Raw genomic sequence first — 21981 nt, forward strand, 5'->3', positions numbered from 1 at the left:
TAGAGACTTGTCGTATTAAAACTATAGTGAGTTAATCCATCTTCTTTGAGGAGAAAAAACACGGATGGTGTTATCAGTATAGTTAGATAGGTAGTTGCAATATAATTGAAATGCAACCCAAAGCATTCTAGCGCCACCCAGGCAAACAACACTCATACTGCAGGGACAACCTTATAAAAACTTGGGAGCTAAAAAAAACAAAGAGCATTTTATTTCCCAGTGCTGCTATGGCAACAACTTGCACCTGCACCAACTATCAGATATCTTGAAAGCATTTTACAATAAAGTATGCTCAATGTGATAAAATAGGAAATAAGATAGCCAATTTTCTCACAGCAAACTCTCACAAACAGCACGATGATAATAACAAAATCTTCTATATTAAAAAAAGGCATTGGCAGGGATACCTCCCCGCAATGCTTCAAAATAGCATCATTAGTTTTCTTCATGTCCTCGTAGAGAGAGCAAACAAGGCCTAAGTTTAGTATCTCATTCAGATAACAGCACTTCTAGTGAAATGCTGCACTCCATTGTCGGCCTAGGTGCTTGTGCTCAAAATCTGGAATCGACTTGAAACTTCAACCTTCTGATTCAGGGAAAGAACACCTCCACATTCAGCCCATTGTATTCGTGCTGGCTCTTTGAAAGAACTACTTAACTAGTCCCAGTCTTCTTTCTCATCAGTCCGTTTCTCCTTTTCAAGTATACATCTAATTCCCTTTCAAGTTACTTTTAAATCTGTTTCCATCTCCTTTTCAAACAATGCATTTCAGATTGCAAAAGCTCATTGCATAAAAGAATTTCTCATCCCCCTATTTTACAAAATGCTTTAATTAAACCACAACTTTATTAGGATGTTTTCAAAAGTATATAGTAAGAAGCGAATGACAAAATGAATAAAGTAATGCTAAAGTCACAACATGCAGTTCAGTAATACCTATTAGCCACTTTAAATGGGAATCTCCAACAATATTCAGTTATATCAAGACTTTAGTGTAATAAAGAGCCCCAAGATGCGTTAAAAATATAAAATTTTGCTATGAACCTCAAGGAAATATTATGCAGATGACAAAACCTTCGTTAAACATAGATTTCAAGATGTATTTTAAAGGAGGAGAGGTAGTGAGGTTTAGGAAGGGAATTCCAGAGCCCAGGACTTTGCAGGCCGAAGGCACATCTGCAAATAGTGGCACAATCAAAATCAGGGATACTCAAAAAGCCAGAAATAGTGCAAAGTAAATAAGATGTGATACTTGAATATTATTTCACAAAGTTGGAACATTTGGGCAATTTCTGAGTTTTCAAATGCTGATCCTTTCTGGTTATGATATGGCTTTGTTAAAGTCTATTTTCTGTTGATTACATAAGTGTTAGATCAATCTACAAAACAAATTCATGATTAATTAATAGAAGACTGTGCTCATAACCTGGGAGGATTTTCAGATTTGGTGTCTGTATGAACAATTGATTATACCCAGGAAGCTAGGCAGTCAGTATGTGAATGAACAAGAGTAACTCTTTGACCTTCAATGTGTATGAACAAATATTTCACTGATATTCAGCCTCGATTGCCTGGATAAAACATTTAACACATTTTGAACTGGGAACAAAAATCTGTACTCAATGAATATTGCAATGCACTATAAATGTAGTCTAATATCAGAGGCCAATCGCAGAATAAGGAGTCAGTCATTTTAGGACTGAGATTCAGAGACATTTCTTCCTGGTGAAGGGCAATGGAGATGAGGTAGAAAATCAACATTAATTGTATTGAATGGCAGAGCCGACTCAAAAATGCTGAATTGCTTGCTTCTACTCCTATGTTTTTATGCCAGGCTATTTGTCCAGTGTAATCTTGAAAACTATTACTAATTAAACAATTGCAAGAAAGGACTATGTTACAGTTTTAGCAACTTGAAGTCCAAGCTTGCTTTCCACAAAAAAATATTTTCAGCACCCTCAATGTTTGTCAAAGAATAATTCTGGTATTTAAAATACCATGTCATACGCACTCAGATTAATATTCCTGTGTCAGAATGTTACAGAAATGCATAAATACATTTGGCTATCAACAAAAGTAATTACCAGCGTAATTCATAAAACATGAAATTGTGGTATGTTTACCTTCGATTGATGGTGCTCAAGACATGTAACAATTACTCAAAACACATCAATAGATATCTGTAACTGTAGCTGACTGGGTGAACTGACAGAGAGGGCTCTGCATTAAGCCACTAATTAGGGTTTCATAGCAGGGTGGGAAAGTTAGCAATAGTTATATCAAATCTACAATAAACCTAGTACAACAGTCAAGATGCAAGGGAAGGTATGCATAATGTACATTGTGAAGAACAGCGTCCAATTCCTAAAAATCTCCCATTTAAATATTAGTAATAAAACATTTGGAACTGTTATGATATTAGGAAAAACTGTTACCGTACTATAGAATTCTAGATTATATAATTCCACAGTCATTTCACAAGAACTTGATTCAAGATGTAACACAATGGCAAGATTTGATGTCACTAAAGGACAGTACTTGGTTTCCCTCTCCTCCAATATTCCCAAAGCATTTCCCCCAACCCCTCCAATCATCGCCATTCAAAACGTAACTAAATTAATTCCCGAGTTCAAATGGATATGTAGAGTTATGTGCTCTGCCTCAGTGTGATAGAGAGCTACTGGCCTCAGTTCACCCCATCTAGAGAAAGGTGAAGAGTCCTACTGTCATTATGGCAGAAGGATGACACTTGGTTCATTGAGCCCAAGCCTGATCTGTATAGAGCAATTCATCAGTCCCTTTGTCTCCATCCTCTATCTCTATGATCCTGCAAGCCTGTTTCCTTGATCCAATTTCCTTCTGAAATGAGGGTGTCATTTCTCCTTACACCATCCTCAAAGAAAGGGGAGTTCCAGTCAACCAGGATTCACTCAGATTGCTGAATAGAGCAGACTCCAGGAGAATATTGTTACTTATCCATAATTAATAACTTGCAAATGAAATTATAGAAATGATGGATTTTTAAAACTTTTACAGATTGAGGACACAATTTAATAGCTGGTCATTAAATTCAGAAAAAATAAGTATCAACAGAATCCCTACAGAATTATAGAATCCCTACAGTGTGGAAACAGGCCATTCAGCCCAACAAGTCCACACCGACCCTCCAAAATGTAACCCACCCAGACCAATTCCCCTACCCTATTACTCTACATTTACCCCTGACTAATGCACCTAACCCACACATCCCTGAACACTATGGGCAATTTGGCATGGGCAATTCACCTATCCTGCACATCTTTGGACTTTAGGAGGAGACCGGAGCACCCGGAGGAAACCCATGCAGACATGGGGAGAATGTACAAACACATACAGTCGCCAGAGGCTAGAATCAAACCAGAGTCCCTGGCGCTAGTTAAATTCAGATAAATAGGCCGGGGTTGGAGCCAGATGCAAAGAACTGAACAATCCAGACATAATCAGTGAAGGACTGTAGAGGCAATCGAGTTGCTTGCACTTGTGAACGTGCCCAGATTGAGTTTTCACTGACATAATATATATATCAGAATTTGCACTTGTACACCTGCTGACAGAATAAATTAAGTGACCCCTCCTCTATCTACAAGCCAGTTAAAAAATTCCTTGAAATACATTTTGTTAAACAATGTTAATTTTTAAACACAGCAGTACCTTAAATGTCAGTAACATTCAGTACTAGCATTCCCAGATCACTAGGTTCAAGTTCCACTCCAGGAGTGTGGCCCACAATTTGGCATATCATAACCAGTACCAAATTGTCAGAAAAGCTTTCTTTTTGGATGAAACATTAACCCATCTCAAAGTTAATCTCAAAGTTGTGTAGCACTCGCAATTGTCCTTCGTGCATAAAGAAGGCTAAGCTTAATGCTTTTTTAATCCGGCATGGTTAAAAGCTGAATTGAGCAACTACAACTATTCAACTTCCTGACTAATTTTCTGATGTCCAACACTAGATATCTGAAACCATTTTAGATGAAAATGAGTGAAGTATTAGTGCTCCTGAGCATGTTTTGTAAACAGAATAAATGATACTTGAAATGGTAACACACGTAGTACACCAAACATATTTCTATTATTACAGTTATATTGACAGGCTGTCCACTTTGATCTTTACCATGTTACCAAATTGAAATGTCTACCATCTCTGACACAGATATTTAGTTCAGTAAAATACTAGCATCCAGTGAAAAGCATAAAGCTGCATACTGTTTAAAACTCTGTTCACATGCAGGATTACATCACTGCCCTTAAAGACAATATCAAACAAAAGTAGATTACGGAATTAAAACTGAATGTGTACAGGATGTCTCTAAAACTATTACTCAAAGATTCAAGTCTCCCATTTGGAATTATTTTGGATAGAATTATCAAGAAAACATCAACATCGTGGAACGTAGCCTAGCCACAGCTTCCCATTTTAGGAAACATTGACCATAAGACAAAGAGGTAGGAGATCATTCAGCCCATCAAGTCTGCCCTGACATTCAATGAAATCATGGCCAATTTGATCATCCTCCACTCCACCTTCCTGCCTTTTGCCCATAACCTTTGATTCTCTTATGGATTAAAAATCTGCCTGTCTCAGCCTTGAATACACTTAGCGACACAGCCTCAATAATTTGCTGCAGTAAATAATTCCCACAGATACATGACGCTCAGAGAAGAAATTCCTTCTCATCTCTGTCTTAAATGTGCAACTCCCTTATTCAGAGATTATGCCCTCTGGTCTTAGATTCACCCATAAGGGGAAACAACATTTGCGCATCCACCCTGTCAAGTCCCCTAATAATCTGACACGTTTCAATAAGTTTACCTGTCATTTTTTTAAAATTGAATGTGTACACAACTCTCCTCACAAGACAGTCCCTCCAAACCTGGAATTAACCTCAAGAACATCCCCTGGACTGTCTCCAATGCCAATATATCTTTCCTTAAATAAAACCATTCACAGTTAGCAAATTTTGAGAAGATTTGTAGCTCAGGTTGTGGTTCTGGATGTAGGTTTGCTCGCTGAGCTGGAAGGTTCATTTTCAGACATTTTGTCACCATTCTAGGTAACATATCAGTGAGCCTCCGGTGAAGCACTTGTATTAGTGACCCACTTTCAATTTAGGATTCCTTGGGCTGGTGATATCGTTTCCTGTGGTGATATAATTTGCTGTCCTTTTTCTCAGGAGGGTGGTAAGTGGAGTCCAAATCAATGTGTTGGTTGATAGAGTTCCGTTTGGAATGCCATGCTTCTAGGAATTCTCGTGTGTGTCTCTGTTTGATTTGTCCTAGGATGGATGTGTTGTCCCAGTCGAAGTGGTGTCCTTCGTCATCTGTATGTAAGGATACTAGTGTGAGTTGATCATGTCCTTTTGTGGGTCGTTGATGTTCATGTATCTGGTGGCTAGTTTTCTGCCTGTTTGTTACAGTTTTTGCAAGGTATTTTGTAAATGACTTGTTGTCTGGCTGGGGTCTTTCAAGTTCATTAGCTGCTGTTTTAGTGTGTTGGTGGGTTTGTAGGCTACCATGATGCCAAGAGGTCTGAGTGGTCTGGCAATCATTTCTGAGATGTCTTTGATGTAGGGGAGAGTGGCTAGGGTTTCTGGATGAGTATTGTCTGCTTTTTTGGGGCTTGTTGCTGGGAAATCGGCAGACTGTGTTCACTGGCTCCCCGTACTTTTTGAATATGCACAGGTCAGTTTTAGAAAGTAATGGTTGGCGCCAAAATTATCACCAATCTAGTAATATGGGATAATATCTCAACATAGCAAATAAATAAATTTATGAACTAAAACAAAACCTCAAAAGTATGATGCTGCCCAAGGTTGCACTGTCTCAGCTCTGACAGGGAGAACGTGGGTAAAGTACTGGAGGGCTTCTGGCAATAAAAATGAATACACAGCATTGCACCTTTAAGGGAAATGGGGAGGTGTGTGGCTGTGTGTGTGTGTGCCCTGTACAGGACAATGTTGGAGGGGGGGGGGGGGGGGGGGGGGGGGGGGGGGTGTTAGGATGGTGAATAATAGAGAAGATAAAAGAGGAGATACGTAAAAATAACTGAATGTTGAACTGCATCTCTCTGGAGAACTGGCTAACAGAATTAATTTTTAAAAACTACTTCAAAGCTCAGCTTTAAAAATCATATCTTAAATTATTGGACAATTTTAAAAACCTGCAGCAAAAAAACATTTTCTGAAATTAATGTTGATGTCTTAGGGCCTCGTGTTGCTACAACACTGATAACACATCTTGCAAATGGAACATCAGCTTCAGTTGGTCATGTTTTTGGGAATATTTCTATCTGTATTGTATGTCTATGCATAAGGTTCATCATTGACTGTAAAAAACAGTATTTCTACCATTTTCTGTTCTTTAAATACATTTCTGCAGCAAATGTAATTGAGAAATAACTTACAATAATCGCAAATATCTGAGAACAGATAATCGGGTCTTATTAGCTGCATTTCTCAACTTGGTCCTCCGATACCGCAGGCTTTGTTCTGAGATAATTGTGGAACATCACTGTAAGATGACATGATATGAGACTAGATAGAGAATAAGGATGCAGTGGAGTGATTTAAAAGGCAATAATCTCAAACTGCTCCTGTGGTTATAACCATCATGTAAATGCCTCCAGCTGATCGCTCCATCCGCTTTCTTTTGTATACTTGCATTGCTCATGGCGAGTCAGACAATAGGGGTGTCATCTTCAAAGTGTGAGGGGAAAGTATGTCAGGAAGTAAGTAGTTTACTTACAAAAAAAGAGCTTGTTGTACGTAAGATTTTAATTTGTTACTAGCTTATCTCCTAACCCACTGCTTGCAACATGAGAATGTAATGTTTAAAACAACAGGGGTATAATCAACAACTTGTGATGGGCAGTGTTTCAGAAAGCTGAATGCAACTCTAACAGGAAAAGCAGACTGTACAAGACTTTTAATTATAAACTCAATAATTATGTAGCTACACTGTAGTGTTCAGAATCCATTTTATTTGCTGGTAACTATGACCACAGTAGGGCACACAATAAACACCGAGCTAAAACGGCAAAGCAGCTTTCAAAAATACTGTAATTGGAGAACAAGCCTACCCAAAGCATACGTACTGTTCTAATATGTGTTTCTGAGGACTAACACGAGCACTTACTGTATATAGTGAAGTTGTAGAGATGTTTCAAAGTATTCCACAGAACAAATTAATGTTAAAATGGGGTGACTGTTCTTATGTCAGAGTTACATTGATCAAGTTTGACACTGGCAGAGATCTTGCAGCACAGCCTCTCAGCCAATGAATGTAGAGTAGGAGGCAGAATAAAACAGCTCTCAACATTCCTGCCAATCTTCCTACACCAAGTAGGAAGACATATCAAGAGAAATGAAAAAACACCTCAGTGAAACAGAAAACTTTCACACTGCTTGAATGACGTGCTTAACATACAACTACCTCTGTTCAAACAGCAAGCATCTTATTTTTAATTCCACACACTCAGCAAACTCTCCTTAAAAGCCACCTCTTTGATCGAGCTTTCAGACCTGTATCCTAATGTCTATTTGAAGCTCCGTCAAATGCTCCTGTGATGTGCCTCAGGATGTTTCACTTTGTTAAAATGTGCGATATAAATGCAAGTTGACGGTGCGAAGAAGACACAAACTCCAATGTTTCACACAAATTCTGAACACCAATATTTTTAAGAATCAAGATCCGCAAACTGGGAATACAGCAACAAGTCCAACGGAGGAAAAATGCCATTTTCCTCAATATGGCGAAAGTGAGAACTGCAAATGCTGGAGATTAGAGTCAAAATTAGAGTGGTGCTGGAAAAGCACAGTAGGTCAGGCAGCATCCGAGGAGCAGGAAAGGGGGCATTCCTGATGAAGGGCTCCTCCCCCTCGGAATATGCCTGACCTGTTATGCTTTTCCAGCACCACACTAATCTTGACCCATTTTCCTCAGTATGTCTGACCCATTTCAGAGATCCAGTATAATAACTGTTGCATAGATTTCTGGTGACATTCATCTCTTCCAAGTACAACCACTTCATTACAGTTGACACCATCCCATATTTCACCACCTGTTGATTTTCTACTTTAAGCAACACACAATACTTCTTAAAAAAAAAAACCAAGTGCAGAGTTTGGAAATCCGAAACAAAAATAAAGTTGCTGGAGAAACTCAACAGGTCTGGCAACATCAGTGGAGAAAAAGCAGAGTTAACCTTTCAGGTCCATTGACTCCTCTTCAGAACGCAATACTTCTATCTGGTCTAAATGAACAGGCTAAACCAGAGTCAGCATTGGAGGTGGTCATTTGGGAAACCTTGATCTACGTTTGGCTCTTCACAAGAAAAAGCTACCCTGTCCCACTGTCTGCTTTTCCCCCAATAGTTTCAAATAATTATTAAATCATCTTTTAACACCACAATTTAATCTGTGTCCTTAATTTCTGTAAATCTTAAAAGATTCCTCTCATTACATATTAATTCAAATATATGAGGAACAACTTTCCTCATCTGAACTCTGCTTCACATGCGCCATATCCAGCAGCAGGAATTTAAATTTACTCCTCTCTCACTCTTAATTTTACTCCAGGCTTAAGGAAAAAGGGGGCAAATTGAAAGCCTTTTTCAACAGCACTTTCCAAGCACCACAACCTCAACACCCAGAACACAAAGGGGAGCAGACAAACAGAGAGAGGCAACTCTTCTTTCAAGTTTCCCTTCAAGCAACAAAACATCCTGACCTAGAACTATGTTGCCATTGCTTCACTACTGCTGGGTTAAACTCCCTCTCTAAATAGAACAATGGGTACACCTACACAGTATGGACTACAGCTGTATCTTCAGGAGCAATTAGGGATGGGGAACAAATGGCGATCTTCCAAGCTAAACAGACACCTCAATAAAGAATCACAGAATCCCTGCAGTGTGGAAAGAGGCCATTCACCCATCAAATCTACACTAACTCTCGGAACAGCATCCCACCCAGACCCAGCCTAATCCCATAACCCCCATTTACCATGACTAATCCACCTAACCTGCACAGTCCTGAACACTACCAGGCAATTTCCTGTGGTTAATCCACTGAGCATGCATATCTTCAGACTGTGAGAGGAAACCTGAGCACCCCGCATAAAACCACAGAGGTACAGGGAGAAGGTCTGTGTGCTGTCTGCAGAGTCATCCAAGGCTGGAATCGAATCCCATGTCCCTGGCGCTATGAGGTAGCAGTGCAAACTGAGTCATGTTGCTGCCCAGAATATATACAAAAAGCAACAAATGCCAATTTCCAATGACAATCAATCAGTTTGAGATTTGGTAAGCAGTATTCCTATAATTAATAACTTCAGATCCTCAAAAATAGTGTATAATCTCAATCCAGCCCCAATTCAGAGTGCAATATAATCTGTGCCTCTTTTCTGACTAGGAGAAAATATACTGATGTAATGACCCATGTCTTTCAAACATGGCAAGACTGTCTGAAATTAAAAATTAAAACAATCCGCTCAAGAAGTCAGAGCTTAATAGGCACATTATCACATACCTGGGAGTCTCTAGTTAATACGATTTTCCAGCAGCTGATCAACTGAGCTTCAAAGCACATCTAATCTCAATACTTAATTAATTCACTGAAAATCCAGCAAGAGATCAAGAGTAACACAAGATTACATCATTAAAGCCCATTACCATCCTGATGAGTCACAAAATCCTCTAATCCCATCATAAAGAAATAAACCTGTCACAAACCATCATTCAATGAATGTGACAATTCGAGTGACATTTGAACAGGATTTTGTTCCAAAGTACTGCAAATTCAATTAAGATTTTAAAAACTGCCAAACATACGTGATTCAACCTTTTTAAGGCTAAATTTGAACACATGAGTCAAAGTTGAGGAAGATAATTTTGGAAGAAATATCACTGATATGTAAAGCCTTCCTGCAGAAAGATAAATCTACTGCAAAGTGCTGACCATCAAGATTAAATGAGTTGCAGTGCAGTTCCACCACCATAGCCGAAACATGCTACTTCCTGGTGTATTACTTTAGGCTTCTACTGCCTGAGAAACCACAACTCAATATCACATGTTTCAAAGAAAAACAGCACAAGTAGACTATTGTGCTATGTTTCATTTCCATTGAAATGCTTTACTAAATAGAAATAAGGATATTGTCAGGGTGCCTCCCTGTTCTCCCTCACTGAGGCACCTCCAAACTAGCTTTTGAGCTGATGTAGAAGCATGTTTGTACTCTGAGCATAATGTTTGGTTCCTCACTCCCAATATTAAGAACTGCCCTGTGATGTTCTGAATATGTCTATGCTCATCTGATATCGAATATGACAACTGTCTCTTGCAATACAGTTAGCTTTGAATGCTGATGTTAGGTTTATTATGCCAGAAGGATGGTTATGATAAAAGTTGTGATGTTCTCACTCCATGTCCAAAACTCTTCCAAATCTATAACAGCTTTTAATTTTGCCTAACTTGGCTGTATAAGTGTGTCATGAAAGAGATGTACTGGCATAACGCTATTCTTGACCTTTTTTTTGTCAGGGATACTGGTAGCATGATACCATTAGCTACTTAAGCTACCCAACTACCCAGGGGGAAAAAAGAGACACCCAAGTCAACATCATTTAACATTATGTGCATGGCACTTCTTGGTGTGCACCTTTACATTCAACTTGAAATACTCTTTCCTGATAAACAAAATCTATATTTATTAGGTTACTTGGAGCTTCTCTTAATTCAAGGAGATATGTCACCTACTTCACCAAAATCCCAGCAAGCAGCACTGGACAGAACTCATTGGAAATCCCAAAATAACAGACTCAAATTGCAAAATCCCTCATGGTTTAGCAGGTCAAAAACAATGAACACAGCATAGAGAACAGAGTGGTTCAATAAATCAGTGCATCTTCCTTTCACTCCAGAAACTGTGTCAAACTGAAGGGAAGAAAGCTTACTAAACTTAAGTTAATTTGAGCAATGCTGACATACTTCTTTAATGATACAAGTCCACAGCACAAACCCATCCGAGTTTCATCTGTCAATGATACTCACTCTTAGATTGTAAAATGTGATCAGATTTTTAGAATTTATATTCCCAGAAATACATTTGAACACCATGCATTTAAGCATAAGGCACGACAGAGATTAAAAACTCAGAATTGTGACTGAATGGATAAATGAAGTACTCAGCATGGCGAACAAGCCCAACTTATCAGAAAGATCCCAAGGTTTAAACATTGTACTGTAGTGAGTGATCTGCCACTGTGTTAGCTGGTTAGCTACAAATAGTTTCCTGCTGGTGTGCCAGACAACAGGGAAATAACTAAACAAAGGTCCTCTCTTCAACATATTGTCTAGCTAACACCAATTGTTACAGGAGAAAGTGAGGTCTGCAGATGCTGGAGATCAGAGCTGGAAATGTGTTGCTGGAAAAGCGCAGCAGGTCAGGCAGCATCCAGGGAACAGGAGAATCGACGTTTCGGGCATAAGCCCTTCTTCAGGCCCGAAACGTCGATTCTCCTGTTCCCTGGATGCTGCCTGACCTGCTGCGCTTTTCCAGCAACACATTTCCAGCACCAATTGTTACAGTCAACCTGAGAATGCAACTTTTAAAAAACCGTTTTGTGATTTACACATGAAAGAAGTGAAACTATCATGGTATTCAAACAGATGAAAGACTCAACAAACAATCAAGGTATTTTTCAATGTATAATTTCAGTTACATCACACTGTAAACTTTTGCTATAAATTCTGTGTCTTGCAATTGAGCCCTCCACAAACACCTGATGAAGGAACAGCGCGCCGAAAGCTAGTATGCTTCCAATTAAACCTGGTGGACTATAACCTGGTGTTTTGTGATTTTTAACTTTGCCAACTCCTATGCGTGATTTAACACCTTGTCAAAAAGCCAGCCTCTCACACCATGCACCACCCTCTCCGAATTCTGTTGGAATGCCAGCCAAGATTTTATGCTCCACTTCTTGGAGTAAGCTTGAACCCACTATCCCCGAGGTGAAAATGAGCCCAAAACTGAGAGAACTACTAACTTTGAATTTGGTAGTTTGATAGTAAACACATTGCTTCACTGTGTTTAGAGTTAACAGTTTCAGGAACCAAAGTATCTCAAAACGAACTGCATGTTATTTTACTAAAGTTATTTAAAGAGCTATTTGCTGACTGATGTAGAATCCAGAGATTCTAACACCACAGCAAAGGTTATCTGAGCAGTGTTATGTGGTTCACATACAGAACTGTTGACAGAGCTCCCGCAACAAATGTATTCCTTCAGCCCTTGTTTTAACCCTTAAATTAAAAAAACTAGCTGTCTGCAGTAACTGAGCATATTTTAAAATCAGTCAACACTTCAGTCAATAATCAAACCAGGAAGTTGGTGAGTGAGGAAAAAGCCCAGCTGAGGCAGACCAGAAAGTCTCATGTTCAATGCCTAGGCTTTGCAGCATTTGCCTGTGTAACCATAGGAAGCAGGAGGAATATAACAATCGACCTCTCTGCCCCTTTGGTTATGTCAATGAGAATTCTACTCAAACAAATTACAGATCCTTCCTGGAAACTGCACCACCACTGACCCAAGTGGGGTGGTGGTCTAGACTGTATCAGTTTTCTGTGATGAGTACACATTCAAGGAAGTCACATTCAGAATGTGTGCTGACACATTAGGAATGACTCATTGAAGCAATGATGTGGAGGTGCCGGTGTTGGACTGGGGTGGACAAAAGTTAAAAATCACACAACACCAGGTTATATTCCAATAGGTTTATTTGGAAGTACTAGCTTTCGAAGCACTGCTCCTTCATCAAGTAGCAAAGTTACCCCAGAATTAGTTGAGGAGGCTATGGTTTGGTGTGCAGTGTAGGTATGGGAACTGGTTGAGAAAAAGGCTTTAAATTTAAAAGGCAGAACGAAGGATACAGATTGGGGTCCTTCTTTCATTCACACAAAAGCAAAGTACAGAAAAGACTTGTATAACCTATAACCAACATTCCTAATTGCTCAAAATCAAAGTCAGAGCTAAGCAACTTGGGAATGCAAAATTTTCTATTTTCTTTCACAATTAACTGTTTACCAAAATCTCAGGTGCACATAGTTTTGAAACAGGCAACTTCTAAGAATGCAATTTTATTAATGTCATTAACTAGATGGGAAGCAAACCGGGCAGATTGGCATATTGCATTAGAGGAATTCTTCACAGTGAGATGACAATTTAGAATACAAAAATTTTAAAAATTAATTTTTGTTTAATAGTTTCCGATTTGAAATTTGTCAAACCTGGTTACGATTATATTATTTTCCAGCTATATATTCATCACCCATCGTAGATAGCAACAGCTGAATCACACACTTAAATACACATGTAACATCTTTTACAGCTTCACAGCTAACAAAGTTCCTTTGTGAATTATATTCAATGGTTAATGTAGACAAATGAAAAAGCCAACTGCAGCAGAGCAAAGTCCAGAAACAATGAGAAGGAGATGGCAAGTTTAAAAAAAAACCTCAATTTGATAACATGCACAATAATTAATATCAATTCCCCACGGACTCCATGTCAAAGATTGTAGAAGTAGTAATAAAGTATCACAATGATTACTGCGTTGTGACTTTAATTTGCTATTTTGAACAACACATTTGTAGTTGATCATATAAGCCCATATATGTTCCCAGGTTGCTCAACAAGCCTGCAATGCTTTGTGGAAGACATAAACTACAAATTGAAAGTACCATTAAATAAGAAATGAGGAAGTACATCCATACTGGAGGTAATGGAACACTAATATGCACTATTTTCTAACGCTGTAGCAGTCAATAATAAACAGATATTTCAAAAAAACAACATACAACTATATGAGACCTAACTACTAATCACACCTTAAATTATGTTGAAATGGCTATAATGAACAGGATTACATTCACACTGATCTGAAATGTTGAAAAGGTTGGGAAGGACAGAATTTTATTTCTGTTGAACTGTAATTGTTGCCTGGTCAGGATCCACCCTTTTCAAAATCCCATCTAACCAAATGGAACAATGCTCTAAGTAACAATGGATATACAAAAGCGATTTCAAAGCAGTTATATAATCATTAAGCTTTGCTGTTTCCAATGTTATCTGAACCCCTTGATGAGATTACTGTCCTGTAATCACTCTCTGATATCATTTACAGTACTTGCTATGCAACGTCCAGAACGCTTTTTAAAAGTTAGCGTAATTCTTTAAATGGTTAATTTTTTGCAATTTCATATAGATGGTGTGATAATTTATTAACATTTTGTCAGATTAATTTTTATTGACATTTTGTTCACCTAAATTATGCAACTTCACCCAAACTGTAATGAACAGGCGCATTGTAAACATGGTAAAATGGGAGGGACTCACAAAATCTACATTTACCAAAATGTACACCATCCATGGGGTTTTCAATTCATTTAAAATTGTACCTAATTAAAATCCAGCAACCTCTCTGGTGCATTCCTGAGGATAATAATTTGTGCAACAGCACAGTTTCAGAGCAACTGGCAGCTCTCTAGTATCTCACTGAAAAAGCCATTTTTCACAGGTTCTTTTAGACAGTGAGGAGCAGTGGGCAGTTCAATCACAAAAAACATCCTGTTCTTGTTCAACATTGTCAACTTAGTAATCGAAGAACCTTGACCCAAAATCTTTCTTTGATAGTGGTCAGAGAGGAGAGGAAATGTTGCATTTATCTAGCTCCTTTCACATTCTTGGAAAGCCCCAAAGAACATTGAAGCCAATCAATCACCTTTGACATGTAGTCACTATTACTTTATAGGCAAATGCTGTAGCTAATTTATGCCAGCAACATCCCACAGACAGCACCCAGATAAGTAATCAAATAATCTGCATCGATCCACAAAAAACACAATGTTGGCAAGGGCACTGAAGAAACTTCCTGGCATAGCTTTGAAACATTGAGGGATTTTTCAATATCCAACTGATGGAGCCACAGTTTAATATCCCTGAAAGGCAACCCCAGCAACAATGCAGCCTTCCCTCACTGAGGAGATCAGCCTTGACCACAACGTCATCTTGGCAAAAGCCAAAAAATTGCCAGGGTACCACTAAAAACACATGACCTTTGTGGTTCAGTATAACACCAAATATTATACTGAACCACCAGGGCAATCTAAGATATAAAAACTGTGAAGAATACAACTTTGCAAAAGCCTATATGGCATGTTCTTTTTCTAGCTGAAAATGTGTTGCTGGAAAAGCGCAGCAGGTCAGGCAGCATCCAGGGAACAGGAGAATCGACGTTTCGGGGCATAAGCCCTTGAAGAAGGGCTTATGCCCGAAACGTCGATTCTCCTGTTTCCTGGATGCTGCCTGACCTGCTGCGCTTTTCCAGCAACACATTTTCAGCTCTGATCTCTAGCATCTGCAGTCCTCACTTTCTCCTCATGTTCTTTTTCTAACTGTGTACTCTTAAAAATATAGTGTATCTATAAAATATTTATGATTAAACCAAGATAATAAAAACTTGGGAGCCTTTATAAAGGGCTGAAAATGTGTTGCTGGAAAAGCGCAGCAGGTCAGGCAGCATCCAAGGAACAGGAGAATCGACATTTCGGGCATAAGCCTGATTCCTGACGAAGGGCTTATGACCGAAACGTTGATTCTCCTGTTCCTTGGATGCTGCCTGACATGCTGCGCTTTTCCAGCAACACATTTTCAGCTCTGATCTCTAGCATCTGCAATCCTCACTTTCTCCTCGAAGTCTTTATAAAGGCACAATCCTATCTCAGAGATTACAGCATAAACAGAACATATATTTAAAAATTGATAAGGTTTATTTAACCAAAAACATTATATCATTACAGAACTTTTTGCTAAAAAGTGCAATGATTATTCTGGAGATAACTATTCAGCTTGCTATCACATAAGATACAAGATAGTAATTTGAAAGGAGTAACATTAACCAGGTTACTTAACAGACCTTTAAACACAAGAGGTTCTGATATGAAACATCTCATAACTTTAAGGTTAACTTTTTCTGCTAATTACGCTTCTGTACACATCCAAACGAATGATACACAAGGATGTTCAATGATGCTCAAGACAACAATAAATGTTATTGCTAATAATTGACTTGAAAACATAACTTCACCTCCAAGAAATTCTATCATCAGTATAGTTCATGCAGAGAATCATACAGATCCTGCGCTGATCACAAAACACCAAACTCAGTGGGGCTCAGATGATGTTAGAAAATGCAACAATGTTGTGCAGTTTACAATAAATTATGCCAACCTCACAATGAGATCGTAAACTTGAAATCACTCAAGTATGTGAATGATATTATCTTATTTATAATAGATTCATAATGTGCATTTAGAAATATCTCCAATCCTGATCCCTTCTGAAGGTATTAACCTTTGGAAGGCAGAAGTACAAGTACATGATACCAGTCGCATTTGGTGTCTCGGCTGAGTAGCCCTTTAACACACCAGCACAAAACAGTGATCCCCGACCTACTATTTGAACATAGAGGGCATCGCACTCAATATAAACCATCCAACCTACAAGTTCTTTCATCAGGAGCCAGGACGGGACTTCATATTCTTCCCAACCCTTGTCCAAGGGGTTGAGGTCAACTATGATAACTCACCATCAACCTGTTTTAGCAGAAGCCAGTGATTAAACCTGCAAGTTTTAGTTCTGCGACCCAATTTTCACACAGCAAATAAACACTCAGTAAAGAACCAGGATGGTAAACATGATCTGATCTGCAAGGTTATTGTTTGTTAGTCTGTGAGCCTACATTGGAGAGTGTGCCTTTGAACATCGGGTGAAAACACAATCAGTGACAATCCAGATGCCACTTAAGGTACTAACTCTCACTGCCCAAAAACACGGGGTTAAAAAAAACTTCAACCAGGCATTAATGACTGCAATCAGTGCAGCCAGATCAGATCACAGTAAAGTGCTGACTACCTTCAGGGGATGGTATCCATGATTTGGAGGAGCTGGTGTTGGACTGGGGTGGACAAAGTTAAAAAATCATACAACGTGATGGATTATAACCTGGTGTTGTGATATTTTTAAGCTTCAGGGGAAGCAAAGCTAGGCTACCACTGAATTCTTCGCTTCATGGGCTGTCTCTCAGGACGATTTATTTCCACTCTGGTTTGATGGGATCAGAGATGGCTGATGAATCCAAAATGCCATCTGCAGATTCTGGCACAGGTGGAGTTAGTAGTACTTGAAAAGTCAGGTAGAAGAGTTTTTTTCCCCCGAGATTTGTATGCTTCCTCCAAAACCTGGACTTCAACTCCACATGTCACTGATGAAATCTCTCAATGTGCTCATTGCCTTCTTTTGTAGAGTGTCCTGTCACGACTGATTCCAAATGGAGCAGTTGCTTCAGGAGTCTGGTGTCAGGTGTACAAACAATAGGTGCTGTCAGGTGGAGTTGGTTTTGAGGGATACACACCTCAATATTAAGCAAGTTTACATGAGAGGGGCACTGCAGTTTCACCTTTTATTGGAGAAATTTGCATGACCACAGGATATCCGGAAAAGATTTTATAACCGATGAAGTGCAGTTGTTGGCCCCAGCATAGCAAAAGTGGCAGCCAACTTGTGCATAGCAAGATCCCACAAACAGCAATGCTATTGTAGCCAGATCATCGTTTTTTTTTAAAAAACAATGGTGATTGAAGGATAGATATTGACCATCCTCAGACTGCGGGGAGAATATTTTAAGCCTAACCGAAGGGGCTGACAGGAAAGCAAATGATGGCACCTGTGACATTGCAGCACTCCCTCAGCACTGCAATGGGACAGCCAGCTTAGATTTCGCTGTCAAAATCCTGGGCAGGGGGTGCTGAGCCTAAAACCTTCAAAGAAAGGAACTTAAAAAGGAGGGAGAAGAGAAAAAGATGCAAAATAATGGCAACAGACAGACTTTCACAATTAACCAGGCAAATATTTTGGAAGAAAGTGCAAAATAAAACACACTTTGCAACAACTCACCTCAAAAGAAACTGACAAGTTAAATGAAACTACCTCATGTGTTAGACGCCTTGTTTTTGTCTTAAAGTACAAACATTTTCAATAAGATGATTGTGAAAGTCAATATTTTTGCAATTAAAATATAAAACACGAAAATAAAACCCACTGGGAGATTCAAGTCCACAGCTAATTGCTGATAAACCCAAATTAACTTTTAAAAAAGGAGACCTTCCTCCTGCAGAGGCACTGAGGCAATTTCTGGGGAAGATGCTGCTGCCTTTGGTAAACTTTCAGAGGCAGGATTTAAATTCCTCCCTGACAACTCCTAGGCCCCGCCTGGGACTCCCTGCAGCCCCGCCTCTCGATTTGCCTCTTCCCCGCCTCTCGGTGAGTGCCGGCTGGGCTGCCCGGCCCGAGGATGCCCCGCTCACGGGAAAGTTGAGAGGGGAACCCCGGCAGCCCGGCTCCCCAGCGCCGTCACCGAGCACCGCTCCCCCGCCCCGTGTCTGTCAGCGAGCCCCGGCCCCAGCTCACACACACTCACTGTCTGCGCACACACTCACTGTCTGCGGCCGGGAGGCGCCTGCGAGTCGGATCCGGAGGCTCCTCAGAGACGCTTCAGGACAACCCGGGACCGACCGACCGCCCGCCCGCAGGAACTGGCACCGCCGGGTCCTAGTGCCCGCCCGCAGGAGCTGGTACTGCCGGGTCCTAGTGCCCGCCAGCAGGAGCTGGCACCGCCGGGTCCTAGTGCCCGCCAGCAGGAGCTGGCACCGCCGGGTCCTAGTGCCCGCCCGCAGGAGCTGGCACCGCCGGGTCCTAGTGCCCGCCCGCAGGAGCTGGCACCGCCGGGTCCTAGTGCCCGCCCGCAGGAGCTGGCACCGCCGGGTCCTAGTGCCCGCCCGCAGGAGCTGGCACCGCCGGGTCCTAGTGCCCGCCCGCAGGAGCTGGCACCGCCGGGTCCTAGTGCCCGCCCGCAGGAGCTGGCACCGCCGGGTCCTAGTGCCCGCCCGCAGGAGCTGGCACCGCCGGGTCCTAGTGCCCACCTGCAGGAGCTGGCACTGCCGGGTCCTAGTGCCCACCTGCAGGAGCTGGCACTGCTGGGTCCTTGTGCCCACCTGCAGGAGCTGGCACTGCCGGGTCCTAGTGCCCGCCCGCAGGAGCTGGCACCGCCGGGTCCTAGTGCCCGCCTGCAGGGGCTGGTACCGCCGGGTCCTAGTGCCCACCTGCAGGAGCTGGCACTGCTGGGTCCTTGTGCCCACCTGCAGGAGCTGGCACTGCTGGGTCCTTGTGCCCACCTGCAGGAGCTGGCACTGCCAGGTCCTAGTGCCTGCCTGCAGGAGCTGGCACTGCCGGGTCCTAGTGCCCACCTGCAGCGGCTGGTACCGCTGGGTCCTAGTGCCTGCCTGCAGGAGCTGGCACCGCCAGGTCCTAGTGCCTGCCTGCAGGAGCTGGCACCGTTAGTCCTAGTGCCCGCCAGCAGGAGCTGGCACCGCTGGGTCCTAGTGCCTGCCTGCAGCGGCTGGTTACGCCGGGTCCTTGTGCCCATCTGCAGCGGCTGATAATGCTGGGTCCTAGTGCCCGCCTGCAGGAGCTGGCACCGCCGGGTCCTAGTGCCCGCCAGCAGGAGCTGGCACCGCCAGGACCTAGTGCCTGTCTGCAGGAGCTGGCACCGTCGGGTCCTAGTGCCTGCCAGCAGGAGCTGGCACCGCTGGGTCCTAGTGCCCACCTGCAGCGGCTGGTAACGCCGGGTCCTAGTGCCTGCCCAGAGGTAGCATCGCCGGGTCCTAGTGCCTGCCTGGAGGTGGCACCACCAGGTCCTAGTGCCCACCCAAACGATCTGGTTCCGCTGGGTCCTAGTGTCTGCCTGCAGGAGCTGGTACTGCTGGGTCCTAGAGCCCACCAGAGCAGGCACAGCTGGGCCCTCTTGCCCACTGGAGCGAACACCACTGGGTCCTAGGGCCACCTGCAGAAGCTGGCACCATGGGTGCTAGTGCTTACCGGAGCAAATACCGCTGGGTCCTAGTGCCAGTTAGAGCAGGCACAGCTGGGTCCTTGTGCCCACCAGAGCGGATACCGCTGGGTCTAGTGCCCACCAGAGCAGACACTACTGAGTCCGAATGTCTGCCAGATCTTGCACCAGTGCATCCTTATGCCACCCCACACCAGCCCAAGCTGGCAATACTGGGTCCTGGTGACTGCCAGCCTACAGGAGCCAGCACTGCTATATCCTAGTGAACATTCTCCTGAAGTTAGCTCAGTTGGGTCCTGGCGCCCTGCTCCTACGCACTTTTTGTAGCAAGAAGTGCTGGGTTCTAGTCCCCGTTCTGCCTCCCACCTGCAGGGGATTGCACTGCTAGGTCCTAGTACTCAATGATCCATTCAGCCAGATCTAGCTCTGCTGGGTCCTAATATCTGTCATCCTGGAGACCCCATAGGCTGGAACTAAAACACAGCTCTTGCCAGAGCCATACAGTTGGATAAAGTAAAAACAATGACTGCAGATGCTGGAAACCAGATTCTGGATCAGTGGTGCTGGAAGAGCACAGCAATTCAGGCAGCATCCGAGGACAGGCAAAATCGAAGTTTCGGGCAAAAGCCCTTCATCAGGAATAAAGGGGAAATGAGGAGCTGTTGAAATCCACATTGATGCCTTGGGGTTGAAGTGTTCCGAGGCGGAAGATGAGGCGTTCTTCTTCCATGCGTCTGGTGGTGAGGGAGCGGCGGTGAAGGAGGCCCAACACCTCCATATCCTCGGCAGAGTGGGAGGGGGAGTTGAAATGTTGAGCCACAGGGCGATTTGGTTGATTGGTGTTCTTCGGGTGTCTCGGAGATGTTCCCTAAAGCGCTCTGCTAGGAGGCGCCCAGTCTCCCCAATGTAGAGGAGACCGCATCGGGAGCCTGCCTGTCCTCCCACCTTCCTAGGGCCAGGATTGCAAGGTCCGAGCCGGTCTCGCATAACCATCCTCCTGGTTCAACATCGCTGGGTCCCAATGATTGGACCCAGTCTCAGTGCAGCAGTATCCTAGTGCCCGCCCCCCTGAGCAAAATTCTAGAGCTAAGCCACCAATCCTGGACCCAGCATGTCTGGGTTCTAATGCCTGCCCATGTTATGGCCGTTAATTCCTAGTGCGTGCCTATCTAGTAGACTCCTAATGCCTGTTGGATCATCCACCTCTCCACTGTAGGGCCCAAGTACTCACCTCCTACAGTGCAGGGTCCTAGGGCCTACCAGCTCTGTCAACACCACTAGGTCCGAGTGCCTGCCAGAGCTGCATTTACACAGAATATATCTCATCAACAAAGGTCCTGTCATCCTGTGATAGGTAACAGTTCAATCCAAGTCAGCAACATCCACCCCCGCAGCTGTCGGCCATTGCACCCCAAGGGGAAAAAAGGACATACAAATTTGATATTAAATGTTTGTATAGATGACAGTAGCAATAGGTGATTGACATTATTTGAGCTTTAGCTGAAGTTTTAGAACTCCATTCTCAAACCCAAGATTTATGACTGCCTTCTATTACAGTGAAATAAGCAGAAGGCTGGAAGAACATAGCAAGCCAAGCAACATCAGGAGGTGGAGAAGTCAACTTTTCACATGTAACCCTTCTTCAGGACTGGGTGTGGGTGTTGGGGGAGCTGCAGAAAAAGAGGGTGGCAGGGGCAGAGTGGTAAAGTGGAGAAGGTGAAGACAGGCAGTGGGTTGGTCAATGGGAGGAATGAATCCAGTAGGTGCCAGGGAGGAGTGGAAGGGAGGGGAGGTCTGAGAAGGGAGGGGGTGGGGCTGGTAAGGGAAGATATTTGAAATTGGAGAACTCAATGTGTGTCCTCTGGGCTGTAGGCTGCCCAGGCAGAAGATGAGGTGATGTTCCTACGTTTTTCATTGTGCTTTATTGTCGTAATGGAGGTGGCCATGTCAGAATGGGAGTACCTGTTATTTTGGATTCCAG

General features: G+C 42.5%; 1 protein-coding gene across 1 annotated transcript in view; it reads right to left on the reverse strand.

Annotated features, from left to right (window-relative positions):
* The window catches only part of raraa (retinoic acid receptor, alpha a), a 580457-nt gene extending 561766 nt beyond the window's left edge, over positions 1-18691 (reverse strand). The window contains exon 1 of the mRNA XM_043674897.1: positions 18592-18691. The gene's annotated coding sequence lies outside the window, so the exon portion shown is untranslated. The remainder of the gene's footprint in view (positions 1-18591) is intronic.
* Between the last annotated feature and the right edge of the window lie 3290 nt (positions 18692-21981).

Source organism: Chiloscyllium plagiosum, chromosome 33 (genome assembly GCF_004010195.1).
Source record: "Chiloscyllium plagiosum isolate BGI_BamShark_2017 chromosome 33, ASM401019v2, whole genome shotgun sequence".
In the NCBI taxonomy this organism is placed as follows: Eukaryota; Metazoa; Chordata; class Chondrichthyes; order Orectolobiformes; family Hemiscylliidae; genus Chiloscyllium; species Chiloscyllium plagiosum.